Source organism: Eubalaena glacialis, chromosome 17, assembly GCF_028564815.1.
Source record: "Eubalaena glacialis isolate mEubGla1 chromosome 17, mEubGla1.1.hap2.+ XY, whole genome shotgun sequence".
NCBI classification, from domain to species: domain Eukaryota; kingdom Metazoa; phylum Chordata; class Mammalia; order Artiodactyla; family Balaenidae; genus Eubalaena; species Eubalaena glacialis.
Window position 1 is genome coordinate 68,680,564 of NC_083732.1, and position 26,961 is coordinate 68,707,524.

General features: G+C 41.3%; 1 protein-coding gene and 2 pseudogenes across 1 annotated transcript in view; 1 reads left to right on the forward strand and 2 right to left on the reverse strand.

Annotated features, from left to right (window-relative positions):
• The window catches only part of SAMD12 (sterile alpha motif domain containing 12), a 442,714-nt gene that overhangs the window by 116,485 nt on the left and 299,268 nt on the right, over positions 1 to 26,961 (reverse strand). The window lies entirely within an intron of this gene.
• Positions 8,655 to 8,972, forward strand: LOC133077363 (tumor suppressor candidate 2-like; annotated as a pseudogene).
• Positions 10,090 to 15,060, reverse strand: LOC133077436 (zinc finger C2HC domain-containing protein 1A-like; annotated as a pseudogene).

Genomic DNA, 26,961 nt, shown 5'->3' on the forward strand with positions numbered 1-26,961 from the left:
CCGTATCTGTAAGAAGAACTGAGGGGTAAGATAAACAGGAACTTAACTTCCTAATAAAAAGTGAAGGATGAAAAAAACCAAAAAAAAAAAAAAAGCACTTGTGGGTAATATGTGGAGTATAAATATTATCTTGTATCTACCATCAATAATCAGAAAAAAAGAAAAGAATCATGTAGGATCATGCCATAAAAGGTGACGCTTCGTGTGTTCTTTCTCCTCTGATCTGCTGTGAGCATCTGGTTGGATCTGAGTACATTAAATCTGATTAAAGTTTGTTTTTTACAATTGTTTAGACTCATTTAGTTAAGGAAGGCTGGGATGCATTCTACTCTATCTTGTGTATTGTCAACAGAATTGTCAGCGAAGTTTGGAATGTGGGAACTTTATTATGTAATTATGTGAGAGAGAAAGAGGGAGAACCCAGTTTTAGTTTGCAGTTTTGGCAGTTGGAAAAAATAAAACAGACTTTTTTTTTTACTTGAAAATTGGGCAAACTGGGCATACACGTCATCTAGACACAAAAGAAATGGAGTTTGTCTAGGCCAGTTTTTGGCATATTGATTCACTTAGACTTCTCCATCAATTAGATACAACATAACGTGAAATAAAGAGAGAATTGGATTCCTCTAATCAGCCGAATTACAAGGTTAGAGTTCTAAATTATTGCTTTGTTGTTGGAGCAGCAAATTATTGGTGAAAGGATATTTTTACTTCTATGCATTCATTTAATCTCTGTATTTATATGCTTTTCTGACAGCTATCAGAAAAATGCTGTGATGCAAATATATGTTGCAATTCAATATATATAGATTACATTTTTTCATCATTTTAAATCTTAGAGATGCTTTGAAGCTCTGAAATAACCAACACTCCACTTGCTGGAAAATAAAACCATGTCCAAACCACACAATCAAATCCCAAATACCAAAATCGCAAATCCCAAATGGATAACAAAGATGCATAATTCCGCATATGAAAGTATCAGATGTTAGAAACTCCATTTAGTATTATAAATCCACATCAATTTTTATTAAATAAAAACCTAAGTAAGAAAATAAATATAAAATCCTAGCATACAGCAGACTACTTACTAATGGTAACCACAGCTGTCATTTATTGAACATTTACCAAGCAGTTCACACCAGGATAGGCACTAAGGGGGACCCACTGAAATAGAAGACCAAGTTCTGGCTCTTAATGAACTCAAGATATAGGTAACAAAAGGAAAGAAAGAGGGAAAAAATGACCCTAACTGGGAATTTCTATGGGCCAGACATTAAGCAGTTACACATATACGTTTTATCCTCACAATAAACCTACCAGGTAGGTGTCACCAAGCCCTTATTGCTGGTAAGGGTCAGTGTGTCTCTCCCTCATCACAGAGCAAAGAGCTACAAAGACCTTATCTCCAGCTTCATCTCTCAACACTCTCTACCCCTCTCTGAGCTTCCTGGCACTTGTTTTCTCTCTGTTTCTCCAATGCATTTTCGTCTTTGAATTTGTGTTCAGAATGCTTCCTTTGCCATGTGAGGTTGAAATACCCCTTCCTCAGAGAAGGAAGCCATCCTTGAACACCCAGGCCAGGTAAGCCTGTTATATGCCTGGCACTTAAAATCTGTTAATTCCCTATTTATTTGTAGGAACATTTGATTAATGTCTCTCTCTCTCTCTCACTAGACTGTAAATTCCCTGAGGGCACGGAGCCAAAGTTAGAAGTGAAGCTTGCCCTTTTTCTAATGCCATTCAGCCTCTATCGTGTATTTGTCACCTGTATTATTCAAAAGCATTTGCCATCTTGTGTTGTATTACAAACGAAGGTAAACAAAGCTTGGGTCTTGATGCCCAATTGTGAAGTGTTGGTTTGTTCATTCATTCATTTATATTTTCATCATGTATTCATTTAGTCAATAAATATTTGTTGACCACCTAGTCTGTGCTAGGAACTCTTCTAGCTGCCTGGAATACAACGATGAATAAAACAGACAAAAATCCTTAGGATGAATGACATTTAGTCAAAAATATGCTTGGTCTACAATCTTGATCCAGTTTCTAAGTATCTGCTATGTATAAGACTATGTGTATAAGGTTGCATGACAGATTGACATGCAGACTAATGGACAACTTTTAATTAATATAAATATATTAAATATGAAGTCTATAAAATGATGAGGTGGATGTAGTGAGAGGCCTTCCATAACAGATATAGTCAAACGACTGTGGTGACTTTCAAGAGCCACGTATTTATTCTGTTCATGTTCTCGTGGCTCCACAGGTAACTGGAATGCCCATTTGACAGTTCCTGTCATGGATGGTTTAAAACCACAAAAGAAAACTGAGGTTATCACCATGCAGTTGCTCTGCAATTTGTCCATAACTTGATGATATAACTAACTGGTCCTAAGAATAGCCAAGAAAAAGTAACTCGGACTCTGATGGTCATTCCAAAAGAAGAATTACCCAAATGTTTAAGCCATGGCCATGTCACTGGTATAAGGAAACCACCTTCTAAAGGGACAGATGTCACAGGGACAGCCAAAAGAAGAAATATAAATGGACCGTAAATCAGATAGGAAAGCAATTCAACCTTATCAGTAAGATAAATGCAAATAAAAGTTGCTTGTCATTTTAAAACTAATTAGAAAATATTTAAAAGGAAAAAGAAATACCTAGTTTGTAGAGGCTTTTTCAGGAAGGTAAATGTTTTACATTCTTGATGGGAGGGTAAATTTTTATAAATTTTCAGAAGGGCAATTTGTTCATATGTGTATGTAATATGAATTCTTTAAAGTGTTCATACACCTTTTTGAGAGCATAACTTCACTTGGGAAAAAATAAAATAATTTTTATAATATGTTTATTTTTAATTGTAATAATACACAAACAGAAAAAGTCAAATGCAGTGCTTATAACTGAAAAAAGCATTCTGCCCATTGCTGCCCATCCTAGTGAACTTCCCGTCAGACACACCACTTTTAATATTTTAGCTCTTTCTTGTAGTATTTACATCAACTGTTCACATACTTATACCAAGGGATTCCCTTGCAAAGAATCTAGAAATAGATTTTTGGTAGATCTAGAAATATTACCAGGTATGTGCAGCCTGTCATTATTTATAATAATAAGAAAATCAGAAGCAACATTTGCTTGGATTGTTTGAATAAATGATGGCCTAAATGTGCAACAGAATATTAAGTAGCTGGGTATATTTAAATGACATGGCGATAAGATAAACATAAAAGAAATTATCTTTAGATAGAGGCTGGTACTCTTCTGAATTTCCAAATTCTCTTCAATAAATGTATGATTACTTATCAACAGAACAATGAACACCATTTTAAAAGGTGAATCTTTTATATTCTGTAATCTTGAGGCTTTGATTTCATGCAAGGTAGTGTGGGGTAGTATGCCAGGAAAGGGTTGAGGGAAGTGCAGTTTTCACAAGGTATAACTGGGAAAAATCTTTGCTTTTGGTTCACTTCTGTGTGAAGGAGACATTAATAGGGGCAATGATATAACATTTGCATGAAAAAGGAAGAGAGTTTGACTAGAGTCTACTTTAGTCATGGAGTGCGCTATGTGTGGAGGTCTGGACAGGAGAACTGACAAATAAATGGGGTACCAGAGCCTGGCAGATACCCAAGTAGGCAAGCGGTCAAATTCTTCAAGGTTGGTGGGACAGGAAGGGGTCATGCACATCCAGGCAGAGTCCACAGAAAGGGGTGGGTCAGATTCAGCAAAGTATCACCAGCAATGGGGTAAAGGAACAGGGATCACCTGGGAGGGTCTCCAGGCTTATAACCACGATGAAAGATGTGGGTCACTCAGGGCCCATCAACCTTAACTGTGAAGATGCCTAAGGGGAAATTATGCCCCAGTCAAGTCAGTAAGCCAGAGAGAAAAAGACAAATATCATATGATATTGCTTATATGTGGAACCTAATTTTAAAAAATGACACAAATGAACTTATACAGAAAACAGAAATAGACCCACAGATATAGAAAACAAACTTATGGTTACCAAAGGGGAAAGCGGGGGAGGGAAAAATTAGAAGTTTGGGATTAACATATACACACTACTATATATAAAATAACCAACAAGGACCTACTGTATAGCACAGGGAACTATACTCAATATTTTGTAATAACCTATAAGGGAAAAGAATCTCAAAAAGAATAGACGTGTATATGTGTGTGTGTTTCTATATATCTATATAACTGAATCACTTTGCTGTACACCTGAAACTAACACAACATTGTAAACCAACTATTCTTTAATTAAAAGAAAGTTTTCATGAAAAAAAAAAAGAAATTATGGGATGACTTCACTGGCAGAACAAGGTAGAGGAGGAACAGAGGCAGACAAGGAAGAGCTGTCCAGTAATGTGCTTTGAATGAGAGGAAAAGGGCCTTGGTCTCATTCAACGTGAAGTAAAGGCTGTGTGCCTAGAACCATTTTGAGAGTGTAAGAATATTGAGTCCAAGGAGCCGGCAGTTGGAAAAGTTCAGATGAAAGATCATCACCCCAAAATGTACCAAAGTGGCTTTAGGAGATGTTCTGAAAGATTAGCAACAATCTCTTTGTAGCCTACAGACATGTGGCTCTAAGCTAAGTACATATAAGTCAATTTAAATAGTTTTTTGTTTTTTGGATGGAGAAGCGTAGATGGTAGATTGATTCAATCTCTCAAATTTGCATAGTAAAATTTGCCTCCAGAGCTGGGCAACTGGTTCATCTCATGACCACGTGAAAGTCATGTGTATTAGGGTGAGTTAGGCAATGCTGCCCTGAAACTCAATGACTTGATATAAATAACAAAGGATTATTCTTCTTTCATATGACAGCTTTACGTGAGTAAGGCAGCTTTCCTCCATCACAAACTCACAGATCTAGGGACGCTCCATCTCGGCAGGCCACCATCTTGAATACATAGTCTCCACTGTTGCCCAGGGAAGGGGCGAAAGAGAGTGGAGAACGACGCAGGGAGCTGTGTGGCCCAATGTGGAGGTGGCATACACATGCCACTGGGCCGGACCTAGTCATTTGGTCCTAACATAAGTATAAGCACAGCTGGGAAATGCAGTGTTTCTGTGTGCTCAGGAGGAGAACTGGGATAGCGACAGTTCTCAACATCTGGTCCCAGATCAACAGAATCAGAATCAACTGGGATTTTGTTAGAAAGGAAAATTCACAGGCTCCACTGAAGACCGACTGAATCAGTAGTTCAGCAATCAGTGTTTCAACCAGCTCTTCAGGTGATTCTGATGCACACTGAAGTTGGAGAATCACTGGGGGAGGGGATCATGTAGCCAGTCTCTTTCACGCCTTTTTTTTGACTACCTACTATGCATTTATTTTTTTTAAATTGGGGTATAGTTGCTCTACAATGCTGTGTTACTTTCTGCTGTATAATGAAGTGAATCAGCTATAATGTATACATATATCCCCTCCCTCTTGGACCTCCCGCACCCCCCATCCCACCCGTCTAGGTCACCACAGAGCACTGAGCTGAGCTCCCTGCACTACACAGCAGGTTCCCACTAGCTATCTGTTTTACACATGGTCATGTATATATGTCAATCCCAATCTCCCAACTCATCCCACCTCCCCCGCCACCCCGTCTCCACACGTCCATTCTCTCCATCTGCGTCTCTATTCCTGCCCTGCATATAGGCTCACCTGTACTGTTTTTCTAGATTCCACATACACGCGTTAGGAAAACTGGGCAGCTACATGTAAAAGAATGAAATTAGAACACTCCCTAACACCATACACAAAAATAAACTAAAAATGGATTAAAGACCTAAATGTAAGATGGGACACTATAAAACTCTTAGAGGAAAACATAGGAAGAACCCTCTTTCAGCCTTTTTGGCTAATTTTTAAATGTTACAGATTACAGATAAACAGTGCATCTTCATAGAATCGTGTATGACTCTGAGCATTTATACACTTACTCTGCTGGGAATTAAACTTACAGTTTCTACAATGCGCAAATTTAAACATATCTTACCAATTATCAACTTAATACAGTAACATAGAATGTTTATGAAGAACAGCGTGTGTTTGTGAGCATTCTTTTATGGAGTCAAATAACTTTATGCACTTCTAGGCAGACATTTATTTACTTGAAGGTTAAAACATGCCTGACAATGGTTGAACCATTTGCAGAAACTCAAACAAGCCAGAGTAGAAATGCTAACAACAAATTAGAGGCAGGATCAGATAGACTGACTTGGGAATGAAACCCTGGGACCAAAATGACATGAAAACCTTGAAGAGAAAGAGAAAATTTGGAAATGCAAAGAGTGAAATGGGATGTGAAGAATTAGCAAAAAGCTGTAATCGAGGTGGAGGACCCTTAGCACGTGAAACAGGTGCCAAGTGTGAACACTGCCACGAGTGAAGAAAATGAATAAAAATACGCAAAGCTGTGATGGAAGTGGTTCTGTTGACCCACTGACGGAAACACTTCCTGTGTTATTAAAATGCTTACTGGGGGTGTGTCATTCAAAGTGGAAAGCTACAGATACAAAAGCAGCTCAGTCATTTTCCACCCATAAACGTATCCCAGTATGAATCACTGACCAGTATTTAATCTCAGATACCTATAAGATGCTTCAAAAGGTGGAATACTGGATTCATTAAGTGTGGTATCTTAGAACAATGAGATTGTTCATTTGTTTAGAATAAACATATGCATAAACTAACTGCATTCATATTTCATTAAAACATTTAAGACCTGCTAGAATTGCCATGATGAGTATAGATATTTTATCTTTTAACCAGTTTATAAATTATAAAAGCAATGCACGCTCATGGACAAAAATGATTCAAACAGATGGTTACTGAATGAAAAGGAAACACTCTCCTCTACGTTTCTACACTGCCTAGACATAACCATTGCCACTAGTTCCTTCTGTTATCCTTAGATAATTTTTCTACAGGTAGCGAGTCCTTGACCTGTATTTTAGGAGCATCTCATTTAAAATAGGTACCTTAGGGACTTCCCTGGTGGTGCAGTGGTTAAGAATCTGCCTGCCAATGCAGGGGACACGGGTTCGAGCCCTGGTCCAGGAAGATCCCACATGCCGCGAAGCAACTAAGCCCGTGCACCACAACTACTGAGCCTGCACTCTAGAGCCCGTGAGCCAAAACTACTGAGCCGTCGTGCCACAACTACTGAAGCCTGCATGCCTAGAGCCCTGCTCTGCAACAAGAGAAGCCACCGCAATAAGAAGCACACGCACCACAACAAAGAGTAGTCCCCGCTCACCGCAACTAGAGAAAGCCCGTGGGCAGCAACAAAGACGCAACGCAGCCAAAAATAAATAAATAAAATTTATGAAAAAAAAAATAGGTACCTTAGCTGTCAAAAAGAAGGCAAAGACAACACATGTAGAAAATGACAGTGGAAACTGAGAAAACTTTTAAAAGCTCAAATGAAGGCCAAGAAAAAAATAAGTATATAAATACACAAATGTTGGAAGATGGTAAAGCTCTTCACAACATTTTCTAGTGCCATAGAGTTGAGCGTTTTTGTTGGGGTGGATTCAAAGGGCAAAGGACCAAAGGGGGAAAAATTAAACATCTATATTATTCATGGGAGCCAGAGGAGGGGAAAATGAATGACCTCCAAGGAAGAACTGGGACCATCCTCAGCTGTTAAATTTCTCAGGTCACATCTTGTAATGTAAATGGCGGCATCTTGAATCTGTAGCCACGTTCATCTAGTCCTTTGCTCCTTTATTTATTTATTTTTAATTTTTATTTATTTTTTTGAGACAAACATTATTTATTAAAGAATCTAGCTGAAAAGATAGCAATTCACCAATTCCTCTATGATCCTCATGTTATGCGTAGGCATCACTCTTAAAACTTTCCAAATGGCAGATGCCCAGATCCCACTCTCCAAACTAAAGAAATCAAAATCTCAGGGAGGGACCCTGACGTGTTCATTTTTAGAAAGCTCCACAGATGCTTCTTTCTAATGGGCAACCAGGATGGAGAGCTAGCATCTTAGATACTTGAAAATCTATCCCTGGATTAAATCTGAATAATGAATATGTACATGTTACATACTTACAACAAAAGCAGACAATATATATAGCTACACATAACACACCCACATCACAACTGGTTTTGGTGGATCACAGGATGTCATGTTATAGGCCTGCATTGAGGGCATCTTAGAAAAAAAACACCCTATGAAATCCATTGCCATATTTAGTATGGATTCAGTAGGGATGTTAATTAAGAAGATAACAATTAAGTTATCCGGTGTCTCCTTATGAGAAATCAAAGGAGAACTTTTGAGGCCTCAGAACTAGTTGTACTTTCACAGAGAAAGTGATTTATTTTTCTGTTTTAGACATCATGAATCACGTAACTACTCCTATCCTCTCCTGTACTTTGGCTCCTGCAACAAAGTTCAAACTCCACTTTGTGGCCCAGGGCTAGTCCATCTACAGGGTCTCATGCCACGCATTTTGTGGACTAACCCCATTCCTTTTTCCACTGTATCTTTTAATTCTCGTCTTTCTTTTTCCTATTCTTCTTTCATTAAAAAAAAAAAATGTTGTGGGAGACAGCGGAGCCCGCAGAAGGCTGTGAGAGTGAAGCGGCCGCGGGGCCGCCATGCGCCGGCGGCCCGGACATGGGCGCCGGCGGCCCCAAAGCTCCCGGCCTGCGGCCCTTCGCCTCGGCGGTGGGGGGCGGCGGCCCGGAGGCGGCTGTCGCTGAGCAAGCTTTGGTCGCGCCCCCCTTCGGAGTCACGCGCCGCCGCGGCTCCATATTCTATGCCAAGGATGGGGATCTGGCTCACGAGTTCTATGAGGACACAGTCGTCACCAAGAACGGGTAGAAGCAGGCCAAGCGGAGGCGGGTGCATGAGAACCTGATTCCTCAGGGCATCTGAAGCTGGATCACCCCTCGCATCCAAGTGGATTTCCCTGCGATCCTCTATGAGGTGTGAGCCTGGGGGGTGGCAGGTCCCCTGGCCCCAGCAAGAACCCCCCAGGCTCCAGGTGTGGCTTCCATCGAGGAACCTAGGCTGGGCCCACAACCCCGAAAAAAGTCCCCTGGCCCGGAACCTTCAACGGTGAGCAGGGCCGCCCTACAGAGCTGGTTGGGTGTCGGTTTGTACGTGGACAGGAGTTGGCCGGTGGCTGGCAAGGGCTGACGGCGGAGTTCCCAGTCCCCGTTTCCCAGCAATCCCTCTGAGGAGCATGGCAGGGCATGTGCTGGTCAGGAATGCCTGGCTCCTGTGCCCTTGCCTGGCCTGCATTCTTGCAAGCTTGCCCAGGGCCCAGCGCTGCTGGAGGCTACAGCACTTTACAAGCAAGGTCTGCCTTCTTCCAGACCCAGGGTGTGGGAGCTGTACACAGTGGGAACTTCCTTTCCCTCTCGTTGGAGCATTTCAGCCATTTGCTTCCTCAATTCCTCCTGTGTTGGACCGAAGCTGGGGGCAGAACAAGCCTGATTCTTCCTGCCTACCTGCCTGTCTGTCGTCCCCCCCCCCACCCCAGATGGATGGACAGTTTGCTGGCTGTTAATAGGTGTGGGAGGCTTCTCCATCTACCCCGGGCTGGGCTCATCCCTCCCCACTGCAACTAGCTGTTGACTGCACCCCAAGTTGAGAGGGCACAGGATGGGGATCAGGAAGGGCTCTGGATGCCTGTGCCTATGGGGCGTTGCCACATCCCACCTACCGTGTCCAATCCCCCTTGCCCTTACACATCTGCCACCCTGTGGTAAGGGACAGCACCCTAGGGCTGCTGCCAGTAGCTCTGAGGAGCCCACCACCCCTTGCCCTACAGCATACCCATCCCTTCAGGATCAGTAAGAGAAAAGTACTGGAGCCCCTGGGTAGGAACAGAAAGGAGAGAACAATCATAAAGGAATACTTAAAATGTGAACGCTTGTCAATAGTCTAGTCCATGATGTTGGGGCAGAGTGTGATTTCTACATAGAAATGACTTTTAAAAAGAATTCCTTACTGTGCAAACTCTGTGCTTTAAGCGTGTGGGAAATGGCTTGGGGAAGGGTAGCCCTCAATCGAGGAAGGCTGTTGTGTTATTTGTTCAATAAAATTATCTGTAGACCCTGGCCATGTAGCTCTCAGTATATGTTTTTCTTTTGCTTGCGAGCACACTTGAGGCCGGATTTCTAAATGGGTAATAACTCATGTCTTTTGATGGCACTGTCTGATTTTGCATCACTGTCATGTGACCTCTGCACATGTCTTCCAGTTCGGAGTGGAGGGCCTAACTTGTCCATCTTACCTACGTGAGGGGCTGCTATCCCTTTATGGGAGGAAGACAAGGTCTGAAGTTTGTTTCCCAAAGAGCTGCGAACTGAAGACACTTTACCCGAAGGAACACCTACAACAGTTTTGCTAGCGCCACTTGGCTGTGGTAATCGTGAATATCCTGATGAGGTGGTTCCAGGAGAACTGGACTTTTTAAGTGCAGGTGGCTTATACTGTGTCCGAGAAGTCGATTTTCCTTTGGTATCAGTAGAAAATTTGCCTTTATTACTAATATGCGCTGCCTGTTCTTTACAGAAATTTATATGTCTATCGGCTGCATTTTCATTAACTCTCCTGAATATACTCAGGATCATAAGAAGGTGGGGGAGGGGGAGGAAGTGTGCCACCCTCTTTAATGGCCTGACCGAGGCCTTTAGCTGCTCTCACGGTGGCAATGAACTCTTCATGCTTCCTTCTCCAATTAGATGGCTCCTTTGGTGGTTCAGGCCTAGGTTTAAGAGGCTTTACTGTTGGAATATCCGTTCCTTCAGCTCTTTGTCTGCTTGAATCAAAAGTCTTCCGTTTTTTAGTGGCAGTTTTCTGGCAAATAGGTCCATGTTTTTTTAATGCCACTGGAAAAGAATGTTCTTCCACAAATCTTGCAAGGTAACAGTTCTCCAACTTGGACACTTCCATTCCAGGGACTCCATAGTGCCACCACCTCGGGCTCCGCCAGACTCCTCCGGCAGCACCCACCGCCGCCGCCCAGCTCCGGCCGTAGCCTCCTTTATTTATTTATAATGTATTTATTGAGTCTCTACTGTGTAACATTAGCTCTGATCTCAAAGAGCTTATGAGAGAGCTGGAGAAAACACAACGAGCACAGATGAAACATTTGGAGAGTAAGTGGTGGTATATAAAAAGAGGTAAATTGAATATAATCAAGTGACAGCCTGCAGAGTGCCCTGAGCAACACAATTAAATTCAAGCCATAATCCACGTTCTGATTTTAAAAGTTTCCTACAATTTCTCACTTTCCACTGTAACTAATACCTGCAGTTCAGTAATGTAATTTATCAATGACTATATTTCCATTCTCAAAGAGAACTCTGTTGTTCTTGAAATGCGTATATGTGTATATGGCTGCATACTTAAAAATACCTGTTTGGGGCTTCCTTGGTGGCGCAGTGGTTGAGAATCTGCTTGCCAATGCAGGGTACACGGGCTCGAGCCCTGGTCTGGGAAGATCCCACATGCCACGGAGCAACTAGGCCCGTGAGCCACAACTACTGAGCCTGCGCGTCTGGAGCCTGTGCTCCGCAACAAGAGAGGCCGCGATAGTGAGAGGCCCGCGCACCGCGATGAAGAGTGGCCCCCGCTTGCCGCAACTAGAGAAAGTCCTCGCACAGAAACGAGGACCCAACACAGCCAAAAATAAAAATAAATAAATAAATAAATTTAAAGTTCAAATTTGAAAAAAAAAAAAAAAAAACCTGTTTGGTTTTGGGGGAGGGAGGGTGGATTTGATTGCATCTAGTGATTGATTCTTCAAATTTAATACCTCTGGGAAAATATGCCACAGGATCATAACAGCTAGAGACAGAAGCCTGAGAAGTCAACTAGGTCAATCCCTTGCCACCAGGTAGGATGGAACTTCTGACCGATTACCTAGCCAAAAAGTTATGGTATACATAACCATACATCTTTTACATCTTTTCTTCCTGCATATATTGAATCAAAGAACCACCAGGCATCTGGTTTTGGAGCATTATAAAGCCATATGTGATGCTCACTAATACAAAATGCCTGGAAGGAAACTAAGTTAATACATATGGCATTAAATTTACAAATGAAGGCTCATCCATCATCAAAGACCCAGAATGCGCACTGCCATGACATAAAAAAGAACTTATGAGAAATATCTGTTTTCATTTGTGTATCATCCCCCTCAACACAAGCAACTAAGAGAACGACATGTGTGCATTTCCTGGACTTGATCTGGGGCATGCAACACATTTTACGAAGGGATTAAAGGGCCCGAGGTCTTTTACACAAGGCTATTATGCCAATTCCATGTCAGAGACAACTTATATTGTGGAGTCTTCAAAAGAAAACTACGTATGCATTATGCCAAAGCCATAAATATTATTGGAGGTTCTTAAAAAAAAATTACATGTAAGGGACAAAATAGAAGACAGCTCTGGAATGGAATCTTGTGGCTCTACTCCAAACACTGTACGGTTTCCTTTTCCAGGAGAAGGAACATGCAGCTCATCTTCCATCACCCCACATATCTGATTCCAGGAGATATTGACAAGAGAGTTTTTACAAGAATTCTATGATTCACAAAGTCAATGAGGAAACAGAATCCTCTCATGTCTTTGACGTTGGCAGTACCTTCTTAGGATCTGAAAAAGAAAGTTTCTTTCCCTTCCAATTTTGACCTTTTCTATTTGGCAGATGTTAATTTTTTTTTTTTTCCCTGCCTGTGTTTCTAATGGAGCTTGAAATTAACATGGCTTTTTGTTTACCTCCTAATTTGTGTGCCACCATCATCAATATTGTCAGCATAGTTCTGGGAATAGGGTTTATTTACTGCTTCTGTTGAGCCAGCAAATGGAGAAATGCAGAGAGGACTGTTCTGCTCATCCCATTTCAGTGTAGAGTCTCCTTCCATTCACAGAAACAGCCTTTACTGAGCAGCCAATAACCTTCCTGGGTGCAAAAGTCAACAACCATCTTCAATGCTTGTTCTTGAGGACATTTCTGAGCTGTTTTAGACATAGTCGAGTATATCCTGACCCCTTGACCCCACTCCTTGTTAACAGGTAACCCAGAAACTGAACTTGTCTCACATTCATTTCCCTTCTTCAAAGAATCCCTTGTAGGCTTTCTGGGTTCTCACTTCTTTTCCTGCTCCTTTGTGAGATTACTTATTTCCAAGTCTTCAGATGCTCTCTCTCTCTCTCTATATATATATATACATACACACACAGACAGACACAGAGAGAGAGAGAGAGAGAGGGAGAGAGAGAGGGAGGTGACATCCAATTCTGTAAACCTCTGATTTTGCCTTGGCCTTTTCATTGGGTTATGCTTACTCTTCATGACCATATCAATTTCAGGTTAGGAAAAGGGGGAAATAACATTTCTCCCCCCAAGAAAGTATTATTGAAACTTCACAACACATCTTGGAAACAGAGTTTTGATTTTGGTTTTGAAGTCTTCCTGGTCTTTGGATCCCCCTGTTTTGTCCATTAGTTGGCTTCTATTGCTTGATTACCAACATTCATACCTTCCACATAAAGGGTTCTGCGATCAGGAAATACATTTGGGAAGCAGAGGGATCCTCATTATTTTTATGCTTTACCTTAAATTTTTAATTTACTATTTTAACTATTTTTCAATGTAAAATTCAGGGCATTAAATACATTTACAGTGTTGTGGAACCACGAGCACTATCCATTTCCAGAACTTTTTCATCATCCCAAATAGAAGCTTTGTACCCATTAAACAATAACTCTCCATTGTCCTCCAACTCCCAGCTCCAGGTAACATCTACTTTTTGTCACCATGAATTTGCCTATTCTAGGTACCTCATATAAGTGGAATAATACAGTATTTGTTCGTTTGTGTCTGGCTTATTTCACTTGGTATAATGTTTTCAAGGTTCATCCAGGTTGTAGCATGTATCAGAAATTCATCTCTTTTTATGACTAAGTAATATTCAGTTTTATGTATATACCACATTCTGTTTATCCATTCACCTGTTGATGCACATTTAGGTTGTTTCCACTTTTTGGCAATTGTGAACAATGCTGTTGTGAACACTGATGTACTAAGATCTGTTTAAGTCCCTGCTTTCAACAGAAGGACACTTTTGTTTTGCAAAATTTTCATCCAGAAAAAATGTCTAGCCAGGTATCAATTATTAGTAATTTATCCTGGTCCACAACTTGGATTTGGTGCTGCTCTAGTCACCTGTTTGCTTTCAGATCCATACTTTCCTCTTCTTTGCCTACTCTGTTTGCATGAAACTACATTTCCCAGATGTCCCTGCCCTCTGGCTTCCAGGCAGTTCTAGCCAATGTAAGGCACTAGAAGGAGACTGAGGGGCAGAAGAAGGGAAAGGCCAGCATATTTCTTCCTGGATCACTTTGCTACTGGTGGCATCTAGGGCAGGGACTGCATCTCATGGCTCTAGCTCCCACTGGAATGGCCGACTGGGGTTCCAAGTTCTGCCAACCAACCCTGACTTCTAAACTCTGTCTCCTCGCTTATCCCTCCAGCCCCAGGGAAGGTAGAAGCTTCCCACTGTTGTTAACCTCTGGGTTGTCTCATTTTTGCACTTGTGCTGCAAACTGTCTTAAGTTTTCTCTTCTAAATATACCTGGAGTGGTTTCTGGGTTCCTGTATGGAACCTGAATGATAACCATTCCATTGGGAAAAGAAGGTCCACAGTGTCTCAGGATGCAGAACCGATGGCAGTGACTCTTAGCTGCCCTCAATGTATCATCCATTTAATAGTATATTGTTTCCAAGCTAGACCTGTAGTTTGGTGCGGCCATGTGAATGAGTTCTGGCCAAACTGATGTAATCAGATGTGTTGTGTGGCAGATTCTAAACCTTCTTTAGAAGTCAGCTGCTCCATACTCTTTGTACCTTCTTCCCCCTTTCCTGTGGTTTGGAACACGGATGTGACAAGTGGCATTCCATCCTGGAACATGAAGACGTGGGCCACATTTGGGGGCGAGCAGGACCAAAAGCCATAGAAGCCTGAGTCCTCGAGAACTTTGTGGAGAAAAACCGCCATCCCAGGACTGCTCCACCTGCCTCTAGTTTTACATGAGAAGCAAATAAAATTCCCTCTTGTCTAAGCTCCTACTCTTTCCAATCTCTCTATCGCAGCCCATCTGAGATCTAACCAATTCAAGACCCAAGCCATGAGCTCAGTGTCTGTCCCGGACTGCTGATTAACTTCCTTATACTTTTCCTTAACAAACTAAAGCAAGGTCCTAGATCCTCTGGTCTTATTCTAAGTTTTGGCCTCTTCCTGTTTATACTCAGAATTGACCTGTTCTCAACCACAAAGCTTTTTATTCCCTTTAACAGCTTCTGCTTTGCTTATTAAATTTTCTCTGAAAGGTAGGGGTCAGAGCCAGCTACTTACCAAGCCCATATCCAACCTAGAAAATGATTAGAGTCTGGATGTTAGAGAATTTTTAATTAAAAACCTGGGAACATTGTTTCTCGGGTATTAATAAAGCCAGTAGAATGGAGAATCAGCATGGCCTAACACTGCCAGACAGACCATTAGTGTCCTGGTCTCAGAGCCCTCTACCCAGAGCTGATGGGCTGGAACTATACCTAATGGCTGCCAAGTACAGATAAATCTCACCTCTACTTCACCCAAGTGGGCGTCAGTTAGAAATATGGACTTCCAGGATGGTGGTTCCCAAACCTTACGGTGCATGAAAACCACTTGGGGAAACTTGTCCGAAATGAAGATGCCCATCCTTCTGTTCATGATTCAGGTGGACTGGGGTGGGGACCATGAACCTGCGTGATGAAAAGGACCCCAGGCGTCTCTAAAGCACACGGTCTATGGACCACACTAGGAGAGACCATGCTCCTGGGAAATACATGAAGACTATAAAACAGCCACAAGTGCAGAGAACTGCCATCAGCTGGGGGTGGGGCTGGAGCACATTCAATGACGCCTACCACGTTCCAGGAGCTCTGCCAGGCAGTTTCGAGACATCGTCTAGTTTATGCTCTCGATAACCTGCATAACTATCATTATGACACTTGTTTTGCAGTGAGCAACCTGAGGTGCAGAGAAATTAAGCAACTTGCCTAAAGTTAAAAAGTGGATTCAAAGCTGGGTGTGCGTGTGTGGGGTGGATCTAGTCTACTGATTCCTCTAGTTTTGCTCTGCACCCTTCCCCATCATGCTCCGTACTCCTAGACACTGACCTGCATGGACGGCATCACAGGGCCCTCTGCCCTCTGGCTTCCAGTTGGGGTGGGTCCTGCCAATGGGAAGTGCTGGGAGAAGACTAAGGGGAGGGAGGAGAGGGAGTTCAGGATATTGATTCCCCAGCCTCCCTCACTGTGGGCCTCCAGGGTTGCATCCTTTGACCAAAGGCCACAGCTCTTGTCAGTGGCTCTTGCCACGTGACTGTCCCCTTCTAAGTTCCTGTAACTATTCCGTCTTCTTGCCTCTTCCAGCCTAAGGCTGATAAGTGGTACCTTTCCTCTCTTTCTGTCTAATTAGGGTGAGTGAGTTTGTTGAGGGCAGGGTCTGTATCTTTTTATCTTTGTACCCTCTGTGTCTAGAATAGTGCCTGTTTACATAGTAGAAAAATTTTAGTGCATGTTGACATAAATAAGCACTTTACTAGTCCAACAATGTGCTAAATATTCTCTAACTATTAACTCATTTAATTCTTGTTATTTTTTTTTCTTTTTTTGAGAACCAATGTTCTTTTAAAAAAGAAAGCTATTGGATGTTTGTCCCAGAAAAATGAAAACGTTTATTCGTGCAGAAGTCTGTGCACTAATGTTCATAGCAGCTTTATCGATATTTGCAATAGCCCAAGACTGGAAACAAGCCACATATCCTTCATTGACTATAAAGTTAAACGAATTGTGGGACATCCATCCATGGCATATGAGTCAGTGATAAAAGGGAACAAACTCTTCATACATGGCAACAAGTCAGAAAAAAGCCCATCTCAAAAGGTTATATACTCTGTGATTCCATGTAAGTAACATTCTTGAGGTAACTAAATTATAGGGATGGAGGACAAATTAGGGATTGCCAGGGGTTAGGGGTGGGCAGTGGGGGTAGATGTGGCTATAAAAGTGTAGCACAGGGGACCCTGTGCTGATGGAACAGCTCTGTATCTTGATTGCAGTAGTGGTAACACAAAGCCACACCTGTGATAAAATCTCTCTCTCACACACACACACACACACACGTGTGCTTGTAAAACTAATGGATTGTATAATACCAATGTCCGTTTCCTAGTTTTGATATTGTATTACGGTTATGCAAGGTGTTAGCATTGTGGGGTGCTCGGTAAAGGGTACACAGGACCTCCCTGTACATTTTTCTGCCACTTCCTCTGAACCGATAATTATTTCAAAATAAAAAGTTGAAAAAAAGAAAGCTGGTATATTTCATTTCTTCATGTTTCCATTGGCAACAGAGTCCCACTATCCTACTTTTAAAATGGCATTTAGATTTTATTTTATTCTATAGAAAGTATGAATTAAAATAGTGTAGTAGATGCAGAGAAAAATGTATAGAAGACGTCAAGCCTTTATCTGTTCCTGTCAATTTTAACTTAATGGGGATCATGAGAGCTGGAATAGGGACATTTGAAGAGGTCTGGAATTTTACTCTTTTATATTTATTTCAGCAAGATTAAAGACAAACCCACCTACTTAGGACACTTCACCTTTAGTCTCTTTCAAATAAAAATTCAGAATTATTCACCAATATGGGATCCCCTCTTTTCTTCCTCTTTCCCTCCCTTCCTCCCTTCCTTTCTTTATATGTATACATACACACACATTTGCACACATATGTGTGTAGTGTATTCATTCATATAGTAGTAAAAAAATAAGCCACATTCGAAACCGAGAATACTAAATTAGTGTCAGGAGTGAAAATCTTTATGAATTTGAGCATTTGTTCTTCTCATCAAATCATATAAACCAGGGCTATATATTTCAGACTCAGCAAAAAATGCACTAGATGAGGTTGCTAGAGATGTTCCTTAGAAAGGTAAGTTGATCTTTCTACTTCACCTCTACCCTCAGCCACTGCCTTCTGCCTGGAGGAGCCCTATTGCTCTTTGAAATCACTTATTATACATCCTGTCTGCTATCCCAAATAGTTACAATATAACATGATTTCTATTAAAAAAAAGAGAATAAGTTCTTCATTAATTTCTTGATAAACATAAGGCACTTTCCAGTTGCCGACAGAGTCTCTGCAGGTCAGTACCTGCAGGAAAGGAGGAGAGAAGGGCTGGTCTCACATTTCCATCTTGGAGGAATTCCATAACCACCACCTCAGCTGCTGTTTTGTGCTTGGCCACATGGAGAAATATAAGTGGTGTCAAGCCAGAATACCCTCTCTCAACTTGTAAATTAGCAGATTACCAGCAGATCATCTAATTTTCCTCCCTGCTGCTCTCTCACCTGCATGCCAGCAGTGTTCTGAACTAATATGTCAATACAGGGGTGTAAAGTGATTTATGTTCTACATAAATTTCTAGTTGGGGGTGTAGATGTTTATGACAGAAAATATCTCCCTGAAATCCACAGCAGACATGTAACAGGAAGGAAATCTCTTAAATACCTCCATTAATGGTTTTGTACCGGTGGCTCTTGATAAAGGGCCAATTACAGTTTTGAGATCTGTGTGATATAATCTACTCTCTGTGGTTGCAAATTTTAACTTCTTTCTGTGGTTGTGTCCTACCAATTTGGTTCAGTCAAATCAAGAAAAGATAAGATTGCTTAGTAGTAATATGGGAATATTATTACTTCATTTAATACCAAATTAAGGTAACTAAGTTTCCCTGCGCTCATTCTGTGTCCATCTGTGAGTCCAGTTTACGAAGAGCAGGAGTTTTGACATTAGCACAGCCTTTGAACCGAGCTCTGATTCTCACTGCGTGTGTCACCTCGGGAATTTGGATAAATGTTTTAAAATAGTTATTTTGCAATGAACCTCAATGTACGTTAAATGTCATCAGAAGGTTAGGAAAAGTCCTTCCAGAAGCCTCCCATTGGAGATGATGGTGTAAAAGCAAACGTGCACGGCCCAGCTATGGAGGAGGGTCTGAGGAAGGGAAAATTGCTGCAGCCCCAAATGAACAGCCACTGCTCTTGGGGCTGTAAGACATCTCCAGGTGAGTCAACATCTCCTGAGAGGTACTGTTATCAGGGCTCACCCTGAGAGCTGCGGCCCCAACATCAGAATCAAGAGATCTAACTTCTTAGAGATTTCTGGTACCATCTTCTTTTTGGTGTGAGTTACTCTCAAAATGCTGGGGCAGGTGTGGGAGAGACAGTCAAATTTCAAAAATTAAATGAAGGCACTGGCATTGCCCACTTACCTTTCTGCCTAAGGATGTAAAAACAAGCAAGCAAAAATTCTAGATCTAGTTAACATGGTCTGAGAATGAAGTTTTCTGTGAAGATGACAGATACCACATCCCAAAGGGAGATGCCACGAGCCTTGCACATACAACGCAAGGTTTGCAAAAGAGATGTGAAGCCAGTTTCATTATCTTGACCCCTCAGTCATACCAAGAGCACATAAAGGTTGGGAGCATATGTTTAAAGATTTCTTTAAAACAAAATATCAAGTGTTGGTGAGGATATGAAACAACCAGAACTCTCATACACTCTTGGAGGGAGGGTTTATTATTAAAACCACTTTGAGGCACTGGAAGAATCTACTAAGGCTGAACATGTATGTACAGACTGAATTGTATTCCCCACCCCCAAATTCATATGCTGAAGTCCTAACCCTTAGTATGTCGGAATGTGACCATATTTGGAGATGGGATCTTAAAGAGGTAATTTAGTTAAGATGAGGTCATGAGGGTGGGCCCTAATCCATTATGACTGGTATCCTTATAAGGAGAGAAAATTTGGACAGCGACATACAAAAGGAAGCCTGTGAGAAAATACAGGGAAAAGACAGACATCTCCAAGCCATGAAGGAGGTCTCAGAAGAAACCAACACTACTGACACCTTGATCTCAGACTTCTAGTTTCCAGAACTGTGAGAAAATAAGTGCTGTTGTTTAAGCCAGCCAGTATATGGTACCTTGTTATGGTAGCCCTAGCAAACTAATACAGTCTACCTTACCCTACTCAGCAAATCCACTCCTAATATGTACCAATGGAAATGTATAGTTTTGTTCACCCAAATATGTCTGATATAATCTAGAACAGAACTTTTTACAGAGTAGCCGCAAACTGGAAACTACCCAAATACTCATGAACTGCAGAATGCAGAAATAAATTGTGATATGTTCACATGTTGACCAATTTAGAGAAATGAGAATAAACCATCTAAAACTGCAGACAACAATATGGATGAATCATCCACACGTATAATGTTGAATGAAGAAGTCACACACAAAGAGTACATAATGAATGATTCTATTTATATGATGAACAAAAACAGATGATGCTATTCTTTACCATTAGAATTGAGAATTGTGTTACCCCTTGGGGGGGGTAGCCACTGGAAGAGAGCATAGGGAAGGCTTCTGGGAATACAAGTCATGTTCTATTTCTTGATCTGGGTATTAGTTTCATGGGTGTGTTCAATTTGTGAAAATTCAGTGAGCTGTACAGTTAATGTATATGGTCTTTTCTATATGTATACTTCAATCAAAAAGTTTTAGATGGAGTTTTTCTCTAAAAAAGATGGGCACGAGTCCCTGACATTCTAATTTGCCTCTATTTGTTTGGGGGGAGAGAGAGGAGGGGCTGCTTTCTGATTCCAAGTCTAGTGAGGAGGCTTCAAGGAACTTTCAAACAACTTGATATATGTCGCTGGGAGCTTGTGGGACAAAGTGAGACACCTGAAGAGCCAGAACCTGCGGCGTGCTAACTGCTCTGCTGGCAGACTAAACAAAAGATTTTAATGTTAGAGACAGTCTGTCCTCATTTGTCTGTGCAAGGACTGTATCAGCATTTCCCCTGGATCAGATCTGGGCCATCCTGAGCGAGAGAGCTGGTGTGGAGGAGCTAAGATCTCCTTTAAGACGCCACTTAAAAAGGGAAAACACAACTCAAGCCAAGAAGCTGACGCGCTGCTGAACTACTGTGGGGTGAAGAAACAAAAACTCGTCGAAGGACACAGATGCATTTGTTCTCATCAAAAGGAACACAGATGAGTCACCTCCATCAGTGGGGGTGGTGGGGTGGTGTCCTCAGAAGAACCATCAAAGAGCAAACGCTTGTCAACCCTCAAGAGCAAGGGTCGGCTTATGACAGTATTTGTCACGTAAGAACTTTCTCGACCGCCATGCCTTCCTCACCCTGTTCTCATTGGAAAAAGGTTAGAAACCCCTAGTCAGCAAGGGAAGAAGTTGTATGTGACATTGGGCAGAGGAACGTGGCCTATTTCTTCAACACGTTCCACACTGGGAAAGAGAGGAAAACCATTAAAATTGGAATCTTAAGTCATAACTCAGCTATCAGACTCCTGGTAGAAGTTGTGGGCTCGGGAAAGATAGTTAAAAGTCACAGAGCAAATTCTGAAAGTTCTCATCACAAGAGAAAAAAATTGTAACAATGTGTGGTGATAGATGTTAACCAGACTTTGGTGATCATTTCACAATATAGACATGTATTTATTCATGTTGTACACCTGAAACTAATGTAATGTTATATGTCAATTATATCTCAATAAAAACCACAGCATAATTTTCAAGGGGGTCATAAATTAATATACTCATAAAACTTATACCTAGAACATTTATTTCTCTCCCAGTAGTACACATCATCCTTGGGCTATATCAACCCGACTTCCTCAATAATGGACCAATAGGAACTATTGGTTCAGTAGAAGTAGGAGTGAGGGAGGGGAAGCAATTGAGGGAAACCCTAAGGTTTTTAGTTTGGGTGATCAGAAGAGACTGATGTCCATAAACAAAATGCAGATGCAGGAGAAAAAAGCAGGTTTGGTGGTGGAGGCAATAGAGGAGTTCATCTTTGATGTGCTCAGTTTGAGGTACCTCTGGGCTATGGTGGTGAAAATTATCTTTGGACAGCTGGGAACTCAGAAATGAAGCTTAGAAGAAGTGGCTGGACTTGGAATCATCAGTGTACAGGGGCAGTTGATGTCTTAGGAGTAGATGTGGTTTCCCAAGAAGAACATTAGGAACATTATTTTCTGAGGAGCGATTAGCAGAGTAGTCAGTAAAGGCACTTGCAAAGTAGGCAAGGAAAAGAGTGATTTTCCTGAAGCTGAAGCAAGAGAGTGTCCCCTGAAGAAAAATGAGATCAACGGTGGCAAAATTCTACAGATTTCAGGGAAAAGAGATACTGAAAAGTATTTGTTAAACCTCAGAGGACTCCAGTGATCTTTGAGTTACCATCTTGTGAAAAGAAGTTGGGTGCGAAAGCCAGAAAACAGTGGACTGTGGAACAAATGAGACGTGAGAAAGTACAATCCATATGGACTGTTCTAGAAATCTAGTTATGTAGGGAAGGAGGGCAAAAGTTTAAACACAGAAAGGGTCAGGGGAAGGGGTCCTTCCCTTTTTTGTGCCAAAGTCTCCTTTGGCAGTCTGGTGAAGCCTATGGTCCTTCTCAAGAATGTTTTTAAATGCAAAAGGGAAAATATGCAAGATTACAAAATAATCAAGTTATATTAAAAAACACGTACCAAAATAGTTCTTAAAATTTCATGATATAAGTATACAGGTGGTTCTTTATCGATGCATTAAACGGTAGGATTTACTGGCAAGAATAATAACTACCATAATTTGAAAGTGGTGATGAGTGCGAATGATATTTCAAGGTATCTTCAACAAACTGTTATGTGATTAAAAATTACCTGTGATTCTAGTGACAAAGTCACAAGAACTGCTAAGAGTAGTGAGCTTTTGTACTTATAGTCATAATAGAAAGAAATGTTACATTTCAGTAAAAATAAAATTAAGTGTAATTTGTATATTGAATTCAGCATAAAATTAAGTGTAATTTTGATTGAACTATATTTCATATATAATATTTATTCCACATACAAATAATATATATTATATATCGCCAACTTCATCAGCCCCGCTGAATTCTAGCCAAGGTTCCCTTGGAGGAGGGAGGGATCCAGAGACCTCAGGTTAAGAGCCTTTTACTAAGGGAAGAGAGGTATTTTTGTTTTAAAGGAGAGAAATTTTGTTTATGATAGAGTGGAAGGTTTTAAGTCTTGCTCTGGCAGTATGGCAGGATAATGCAGCGAAGTAGGGACGGACTCTGGAACTAGACTCCTTGAGTTTAAATCCTGGCCCCCTGTTTATTAGCTGTGTGCCATTAGGCTAGTTATTTAACCATTTAACTTTTTTATACCTCAGTTTCCTCATCTGTAAAATGGGGATGATAAATAGTAACCCACCTCACAGGTTGTTGTGAGAGTTACGTAAGAACACTTTGGCCAGTATTACCTTGACCACCTTCCACTCACTCAGTATCCCTTGGTAAAAGGGACACCTTCAGTTCTCTGAACGTGTAACACTCTTCCTTGCTCAGAACCACTGCATATGCTGTTTTTCTGCCTGGAAGGCTCGCCCCACTGTTCTCAGCATGACCGACTCCTCATCCTTTGGGATTCAGTTTAAATGTTACCTCCTTAGAAAGGCTTTTCCAGAAGCCATCTCTGAAATAGAACTCCCACCATTTCTCTGTCTCTCAGCATCCTTTGTCCCAATTTGTAACCGTTTTGGTTAGTTGTTGTCTATAATGAGCTCCATAATGGCTGGAGTTGTGTCTCTCTTGATCCTCTCTCTAGCCCCTGTGCCTACCACATAATAAGCTCTCCATAAATATTCATTAAGTGAGCCATCAGACAGGGAGCAACTGAAGATACAAAGGAGATTCCCAGCTATATCCATGCTTGGGGACTGTGCTTCAGTTTTCGATGTGGGTATGTATTCTTTTAGTCTGTTCTCAGTCTTGTCCTGGAGCTGGTGGAAAGCCAGACATATTGCTTGCATTAAAATGTTTATAAGGCAGCATTTAGTCTTTCTTCTAACACTAGGAAGATCCCCTCTCTGGTCAAGGCTGAACCAAATTAAACAAGAGAAGAATACCAAATTCTGTGCTGTGCTATGACAGTTCACGTTCACAAAGTTGGTGCACAGGACAGCCATGGGCAATTCTTTCACCGAGCCAGTCTTTTGCTATCACTCTAATTTTAGGCAATGTGAAGTGATGAAAGAGATACTGATCTAGCATTCAGAAGACAGATTCTGATAGTTCATGCTTAACTGGGTGATTTTAAGCAGATCAACCTCTTTGAGCCTTAGTTTTTTCATCTAACAAATGGCAATTTTAAAATATCTGCTGTGGCACAGACTGTTAGCCATGCCCCCAAATCCATTCTTCCCTCTACTCTGAGTACAAGACTAGATGACAATTCCAAACTACCCTCGAGGCTGGTGTGGTTATGGGATTAAGCTCTTGCCAACAGAATGTAAGCACAAGTGATATTTGTCACTTCTGCTTCTTGCTCAAGGCCCTTTACTTCCAGGTGGGAATGGAAAGGACTGGAGTAGTATCAAAAATGGTAACTTAAAGACAGCAGAACTGCTGCCAGCCTGGGCCCCTAAATGACTGTGTGGAACAGAGCCACCTCCTGACTTGCAATCTTCAGCTAGGACTGTTAAATAAGAGAGAACTAAGCCACTAACTCTTTGGAATATATTTGTTACAGCAACTAGTGTTTCTCTAACACACATGTCCTACCTACTTTACAGAACTGTGAAAGATAGTAGTTCTCATGTATAAGGAAGAGCTTAGGGAGGTAGAAAGTGCTATAAAAATTTGTCGTCATCAATATTTTCTTCCAGCTTTTTTGAAATATAGATGACACATAACATTGTGTAACTTCAAGGTATACAACGTGATGATTTGATACATGTATATATTGCAAATCATTTTATTAATACAGAGAAAACAAGTGCATATTAGAGTGCCTGACCTATAGTAGATATTTAATGTTTACCTGTTGAACAAGTAAATGAACATCTTGCTGATGAAAAGCCTGAGATTAAAAAAAAAAAAGTCTATACAACACAAAAGCATGGTAAAGATATTTGTTTGCTCAGGGAAAACTTTTAATTGATTCACTTGAGCTCACACAATTAAAGCAAAAACCTCCTGGATATGTACTTTTTTCAAGAAGATTGCTTTTCTTTTTAATACTTGTTCCATCAAAAATAAATTATAAGATATTAAAAGACATTTTGCAACAAGGAAAATATACCCTTATTCACACCATCGAAACACACTCTTTCATTTTTACCCATTGGCTTAGAACTTTTATCTACATGCATGTTAATTTTTCATAGTTGTAAATCTGTTTCTTATTATTATTTTTAAAATAAATTTTAATTTGTACTTGGTAAGGAAAGTACAGGTTTGGTAATTCTCCAGAAGTGATTCCAACAAAGAACCACCTAATATTTCTAACAGTTCCAATTTAATTTTGCCAAGGGGTTCCATTCTTATTAAAAAGCGTAACAGGGAGAGGAGGTGATTTTCATAAGAAAGTACACAGGGGTGTTACTTCTCACTACAATTAGGGTGATAAGGTTACAAATGTCACAATCTTTCTACTTCCTTTTAAAAGCTTATCTTGTGGGTCTTAACAAAAATTAAATGAAGGGCAAATGAGTATATATGGATCTTATTTAAGGATAAAAATGAATTCAGTGATTAATTCCACAAATGTTTCTTGAGTGCCCACTATGTGTCAGGGAGAATGTGGACCATACTGACACAGTCTCTACCACTGAAAAGGTTAAAGTATGGATGAAAGACAAGAAGACACATTTCGGTGAGCTCAGAGGAGGGGCGAGGCCATTTTCTGGAGGAAATGAGACCTGATGTTTGGCTGGAAGCTAGGCAGGCAAATGGGTAGAAGGAGGTCCAGGTCCGCTAGACACATGGACCATACTGAATGATGCTCACGAGACTGTAGGTTATTCTACCGTACTGGACGTTAATAGAGCACACCGAGGGTGAATGGATGAGAAGGGAGAAGTAAGCAGAGGTCAGATAATGAAGAGGAGAAAAGCTTCGTCATAGCAGTGATGGTGTTTGTTCAGCACTGCCTAGGGCAGCACTTGGCACATACAAACATGCATACATTCTGTCTGTATTTGTGGAATGAATTAAGCCACATTATGCTATGCAGTTGACCATTACTGGTCATAGTCATTGGACTCTGGTTGCAAAGGAAGAGTAGTACACCCAGGTGGGAAGGGACCGCTAGTCTTGAGAGAGAGAGACTGCATCTATGATGGCCCTTATTGCCATGCTGGGTATGCCACAGGACCACTGCTCGCTTCTCAGTGCTGGGACGCTGCTTCATTTTTGTTGGTCCTGAACTGTCTGATGCTAAACAGCAGGGGTCAGGCACACTGAACCCTAATCTGAGAAATGCCTCCTTATTTCAACTTCATTTTTCGATGGCAACGGGAATGCCACAAATGTAGCTTCTTAGGACACGCTTGCGAAGCAAATGTATAAATGCCATTTCCAACTCCTATTCCTAGAAGCAGGGAATAAGGGTGGGTGGGAGAGAGATGGGGAAGTCACAGAAGAAAGAAGGGAAGGTTGAGGAGAGAGACTGAAGACTTCTTCTAATTGTTTCTTTTTTCTTTTTTTAAATATCCTCAAGGTTTTAATTAATTAATTTACTTATTTTTGGCTACGTTGGGTCTTCGTTGCTGCCCGCGGGCTTTCTCGAGTTGAGGCAAGTGGGGGCTACTCTTCGTTGCGGTGGGCGGGCTTCTTATTGCGGTGGCTTCTCTTTGCTGCAGAGTACGGGCTCTAGGCACGCGGGCTTCAGTAGTTATGGCTCGCAGGCTCTAGAGCGCAGGCTCAGTAGTTGTGGCACACGGACTTAGATGCTCCCCGGCATGTGGAATCTTCTCAGACCGGGGAT